Source organism: Myotis brandtii, unplaced genomic scaffold, assembly GCF_000412655.1.
Source record: "Myotis brandtii unplaced genomic scaffold, ASM41265v1 scaffold179, whole genome shotgun sequence".
Lineage (NCBI taxonomy): Eukaryota > Metazoa > Chordata > Mammalia > Chiroptera > Vespertilionidae > Myotis > Myotis brandtii.
In genome coordinates, this window is record NW_005356635.1 from 6,239,842 (window position 1) to 6,246,753 (window position 6,912).

Sequence of the window (6,912 nt, forward strand, 5' to 3'; positions counted from 1 at the left end):
GGTAAAGATAAAAATTATGAACAACAAATACATATCTATCAACAAGTGAATCTAAAAATCAAGTGAATAAAAAATCTGATGAACAGAGTAAACTGGTGAATATAATAGAATCAGGGGCACAGAAAGGGAGTGGACTGACAATTCTCGGGGGAGGGGGAAGGGGTATGGGGGTTGTGGGAAGAGACTGGACAAAAATCATACACCTTTGGATGAGGACAGTGGGAGAATAAGGGCAGAGGGTTTAGGTGGGAACTGGGTGGAAGGGAGCTATGGGGGGGGGGAAGAGGAACAACTGTAATAATCTGAACAATAATGATTTATTTTTTTTAAAAGCAGCTACGTGAAACAGAGGCATGCAATATGCCAGAAAAAGAATTCAGAATAAGGGTCACACAGTTCATAAACTGGATGGATGAAAAAATCAACAACTAAATAAGAATCAAGAAGAAATAAAGACTGACATAGCTGCAATAAAAAACACCATGGATAGCTTCAACAGTAGACTAGGAGAAGCAGAGGACCGAATTAGCGAAATAGAAGACAGGGAAGCAAAACACACCCAAACTGAACTGCAATTGGAGAAAAAAAATTAAAAGAGAAGAGGAGAGCCGTAGGGAACTCTGGGACAACATGAAACAAAGCAACATATGAATAATAGGGGTGCCAGAATGACAGGAAGAGGAACCAGGGTTAGAAAACCTATTTGAAGAAATAATGTCAGAAGACTTCCCTGATGTGGGGAAGAAAAAGGTCAACAAGCACAGAGAGTCCCAAACAAGATGAACACAAAAAGACTCACACCAATACACATCATAATTATGATCGCAAATGTTCAAGACGAACAGACAATCTTAAAGGCTGCAAGAAAGAGACACAAAGTTACATACAAGGGATCTCCCATTAGACTATCAAATGATTTCTCAACAAAAACACATCAGGCCAGAAAAGAATGGAAGGAAATTTACAAAGTGATGCAAAGCCAGGGACTGAATCCAAGAATACTCTATCCAGCAAGGCTATAATTCAAAATTGAAGGGGAAATACAGAGCTTCACAGACAAAAAAAAAGGCTAAGGAAGTTTATCACTACCAAGCCAGCAATGCAAGACATGCTAAAGGGACTGGTGTAAAAAGAAGAAATAAACAGGCAAGAAGGAACAAATGCACAAGAAATAAAAATGATGGCTACAAAGTACCTATCAATAATAACTTTATATGTAAATGGACTAAATGCTTCAATCAAAAAACATCAAGTGGCTGAATGGATAAGAAAACATGACCCATATATATGCTGTCTACAAGAGACCCACCTTAGAACAAGTGACTCCTACAGATTTAAAGAGAAGAGATGAAAAATATCTTCCAGGTAAATGGAAATTAAAAAAAGCTGGGGTAGCAATAGTTATATCTGGCAAAATAGACCTCAAAGTGAAGGCCATATCAAGAGATAAGGAAAACCACTTCATAATACTAACGGGATCAGTACAACAAGAGAATATAACTCTGGTAAAAATATATGCACCCAATGCATATATATTAAAAAACACTCCTCGAAGATATCAAGGGAGAGATTGCCAGCAATACAATCATAGTAGGGGACTTTAATACACCACTGATATCACTGGATAAATTGTCTAGACAAAAAATCAGCAAAGAAACAGCAATCCTAAATGACTCACTAGATCAAATGGACTTAATTGACATCTTTAGAACATTTCACCCCAAAGCCATGGAATATACATTCTTCTCAAGTCCACATGGGACATTATCAAAGATAACCACATATTGGGTCAGAGGCGAAGTCTCTCCAAATTCAAGAAGATTGAAATAATATCAAGCATCTTCTCAGATCACAATGGCATAATATTAGAAGTAAACTACAATAAAAACAATCACAAGAATTCAAACACTTAGAAGCTGAATAGCATGCTATTAAACAATGATTGGGTTACCAAAGAGATCAAAGAAGAAATTAAAAACATCATGGAAATGAATTACAATGAAAACGCAACGATCCAAAATCTATGGGACACAGTGAAAGTAGTCCTGAAAGGGAAGTTTGTAGCTCCACAGGCCTACCTTAAAAAACAAGAATAACTGTTAATAAATCATCTAACTGTACAACTTAAAGAATTAGTAAGAGAGCAACAAGAAAAGCCCAGAGTGAGCAGAAGGAAAAAAATAATAAAGATCAGAGCAGAAATAAATGACATAGAGTCAAAAAACAAAAACGAAAACAAAAAACCAATACAAAGATCAATGAAACCAAGAGCTGGTTCTTTGAAAGGATATACAAGATTGATGAACCTTTAGCCAGGATCACCAAGAAGCAAAGAGAGAGGACCCAAATAAACAAAATCAGAAATGAAAGAGGTGAAATAACAACCGACCCACAGAATAAAAAGGATTGTAAAAAAAAAAAACAAAACTATGAACATGCCTATTCCAACAAACTGGACAACCTAGAGGAAATGGACATATTCCTAGAAAAATAAAACTTTCCAAAACTCAGTCAGGAAGAATCTAAAAATTTCAATATGCCGATAACTATGGAGGAAATTAAAGCAGTCATCAAAAAGATTCCAGCAAACAAAAGCCTGGGGCCAGAAAGCTTCACAGGGGAATTTTACCAAACATTCAAAGAAGAACTAAAACCTATCCTTCTCAGAATATTCCAAAAAATGGAAGAGGAAGCAACATTTCTAAACTCATTCTATGAAGCCAGCATTACCCTAATACCAAAACCAGATAAAGACAACACAAAGAAAGAGAATTACAGGCCAATATCCCTGATGAACATAGATGCCAAAATCCTCAACAAAATTCTAGCAAATCGAATCCAGCATTATATCAGAAAGACAATGCACCATGACCAAGTAGGATTTATCCTGGCAATGCAAGGATGGTACAATATCCACAGATCAATAAACGTGATACATCACATAAACAATTTGAGAGACAAAAATAACATAGTCATATTAATTGATGCAGAAAAAACATTTGACAAAATCCAACACAGTTTCTTGATAAAAACCCTCAGCAAAGTGGGAATACAGGGATCATACCGCAACATAATAAAAGCCTTTTATGACAAACCTACAGCCTACATCATACTCAATGGGCAAAAACTAAAACCATTTCACCTAAGAACAGGAACAAGACGGGGATGCCCACTTTCACCACTCCTGTTTGACATAGTACTGGAAGTGCTACCCCTAACAAACAGAAAAGAAGACGAAATAAAAGGCATCCAAATTGGAAAATAAAAAGTAAAATTGTCATTATTCTCAGGTGACATGATACTGTACTTAGAAAACCCTAAATATTCCATCAAAAATTATTAGACTTAATAAATGAATTTGGCAATGTAGCAGGATACAAAATTAATGCCAATAAATCTATGGCATTTCTATACACCAATAGTAAACTTACAGAAAGAGAGATTAAAAAAAACATTTACCATTGCACCAAAAAAATAAGATACCTAGGAATAAACTTAACTAAAGAGGTAAAAGACCTCTACTCAGAAAACTACAGGACGTTGAAAAAAGAGATAGAGGAAGACATAAACAGATGGAAGAACATACCGTGTTCATGGATTGGTAGAATCAACATCATTAAAATGTCCATACTACCCAAAGCAATCTATAAATTCAACGCACTTCCCATTAAAATACCAACGGCATACTTCACAGATCTAGAACGAACTCTCCAAAAATTCATCTGGAACAAAAAACGACCCCGAATAGCTGCAGCGATCCTGAGAAAGAACAAAGTAGGTGGGATCTCAATACCAGATATCAAGCTGTATTACAAAGCCACTGTTCTCAAAACTGCCTGGTACTGGCACAAGAACAGACATATAGATCAATGGAATAGAATAGAAAGCCCAGAAATCAGCCCCAACCAATACGCTCAATTAATATTTGACAAAGGAGGCAAGAACATACAATGGAGCCAAGATAGTCTCTTCAATAAATGGTGTTGGGAAAATTGGACAGATACATGCAAGAAAATGAAACTAGACCACCAACTTACACCATACACAAAAATAAACTCAAAATGGATAAAGGACTTAAATATACGACCGGAAACCATAAAAATACTAGAAGAATCCAAAGGCAACAAAATCTCAGACATATGCCAAAGCAATTTCTTCACCGATACAGCTCCTAGGGCATTGGAAAATGAAGAAAAAATAAACAAATGGGACTACATCAAAATAAAAAGCTTCTGCACAGCAAAAGAAACCATCAACAAAACAACAAGAAAACCCACTGCGTGGGAAAACATATTTGCCAACGTCATATCTGATAAGGGCCTAATCTCCAAAATTTATAGGGGCTGGACAGATACATGCAAAAAAATAAAACTAGACCACCGACTTACACCATACACCAAAATAAACTCAAAATGGCTAAAGGACTTAAACATAAGACGGGAAACCAAAAAAGTCTTAGAGGAATCCACAGGCAACGAATATCAGACATATGCCAAAGCAGTATCTTCACCGATACAGCTCCTAGGGCAATGGAAACTAAAGAGAAAATGACTACATCAAAATAAAAAGCTTCTGCACAACAAAAGAAACCAAGAACAAGGAAGCCCACTGCATGGGAGAACATAGTTGCCAATGTTATCTCCGATAAGGGTTTTATCTCTAACTTTTACAGGGAACTCATACACCTTAACAAAAAGAAGATAAACAATCCAATCAAAAAATGGGCAAAGGATCTAAATAGACACCTTTCAAAAGAGGACATTCAGAAAGCCAAGAGACATATGAAAACATGCTCAAAGTCACTAATCATCCGAGAGATGCAAATCAAAACAACAATGAGGTACCATCTCACACCTGTCAGAATGGCTATCATCAACAAATCAACAAACGACAAGTGCTGGAGAGGATGTGGAGAAAAAGGAACACTTGTGCACTGCTGGTGGGAATGCAGACTGGTGCAGCCACTATGGAAGACAGTATGGAGTTTCCTCAAAAAACTAAAAATGGAACTCCCATTTGACCCTGTGATCCCACTTCTAGGAATATATCCCAAGAAACCAGAAACACCAATCAGAAAGGATATGTGCACCCATATGTTCATAGCAGCACAATTCACCATAGCTAAGATCTGGAAACAGCCTAAGTGCCCATCAGTAGATGAATGGATTAGAAAACTGTGGTACATCTACACGATGGAATACTATGCTGCTGTAAAAAAGAAGGAACTCTTACAATTTGCAACGGCATGGATGGAGCTGGAGAGCATTATGCTAAGTGAAATAAGCCAGTCAATGAAGGAAAAATACCACATGATCTCACTCATTCATGGATAATAAAGACCATTACAAACTTTTGAACAATAATAGATACAGAGGCAGAGCTGCCTCAAACTGATTGTCAAACTGCAGTGGGAAGGCCAGAGAGGGTTGGGGGGCAGAAGGGAGGGGAGTAAGAGATCAACCGAAGGACTTGTATGCATGCATATAAGCAAAACCAATGGACATAAGACACTGGGGGGTAGGGGAGGCCAGGGGATTGTCAAGGGCGGGGAAAAAAAGGACACATATGTCCCCGCCATGCCTTGGCAGGGCCAGACTGAATGATTTGACAGGCCTTACAGGGCTCTCAGGCCAGATGTTCTGCACCCTTGCTCTACACTATGAACATCTTGAGATTGGAATTATGTCTTTGAATTACAGGCAAATATTAACCCCTCAAGAGTTTCTGTAGAATTAATTTGATGAATAAATAAATGAAGCCAACAAATAAAAGAAGACTAATGCAAAGGGTGATAAGGAAGGGTGGAGAGGCAAGTTGGTCCCAAGCAGTCTCACTTCCAAGATATTGATAGAAGTGTGTGTGTGTGGGGGGCGGGGCGGGGGGGGGGGGAAAGGGCATGTTTGCATGGGAATAGTGCTAGTACAGGGAAAATGGGCTTTATACCTAACTATATAGAAATACTTTCAGTGTAGCAAGTAAGAATGTCACTGCCATTTTCTGATGTATAAATGCTACATTTCTCTAAATCAGAGAAATTTGCTCTGTACTTTCACCCACATGACTGGCAGAAAATTCAACCTCAATCGTGTTTGGTGTGTTCTCTCTTATCCTCCAGGGATTAATTCAAGGATATCCTGGTATTTGCAATGCCATGGCTGGCAGAGTCCTATCAGCTACTCCATCTGCTGTGACTCACCAGTTTCCCAGGGCACTGGTCAGGCAGCTGTACTAGGAAGACCAGAGATGCCCCTCATGGTGGTGCACTGCTCTACCACACACAGAACCTCAGACTCCTGTGAACTTGGAGGTAAGTGTGGAGCCTCTAATGGGCACCGTGTAATCATTCCCGTTAGGCACTTCCATGAGAGGGAGCCCAAGCCCTAGAGCCTTCCATAAATCTGCCTGGGGTCAGTGCACCTGCCCCACTCCCAGCCGCAGGGCCACAGGGAAACCAACCTTCTTCCTCGATTAGGTAGCTTGTGTGGCTTCCATTCCAAAGCCCTAACCTCCATGCTCTCCTCTGGGGAACCCAATCCAGGAAAATTTTTGTACTGAGTGTTATGGGTGGAAAAATAATCTGAAAATAACAGTTATTCCTTTCTTTACAACTCACCTTGTTACACAGGTCTTCAGAAGTAACAGTTTTATCGTCATCTTCCCAAATTCTCCCCACCCCTAACCTACCAGCAGCCCTGAACATCCCAACAGTTCCAGCCACTATTTTGCTTTGTAGCATGGAAAAGCTCAAAGCGCAGGGTCTTGGCAGCTGTCCCATTTTTCTTCATCCTGTTCATGACTCCAAAGAAAACATTTCTAACTCAAAAACAAGCTGAAGGTTTCTGTTGAGACCTCAAATATTTTCCCAGAGTACACCATAAAAATAATAAGGTCATAACATTTTAAATAATCTGG

At 38.8% G+C, this 6,912-nt stretch overlaps 1 pseudogene; it reads right to left on the reverse strand.

Moving 5' to 3' along the window:
• LOC102253472 overlaps nt 1-6,654 on the reverse strand; it is a 26,580-nt pseudogene extending 19,926 nt beyond the window's left edge.
• Between the last annotated feature and the right edge of the window lie 258 nt (nt 6,655-6,912).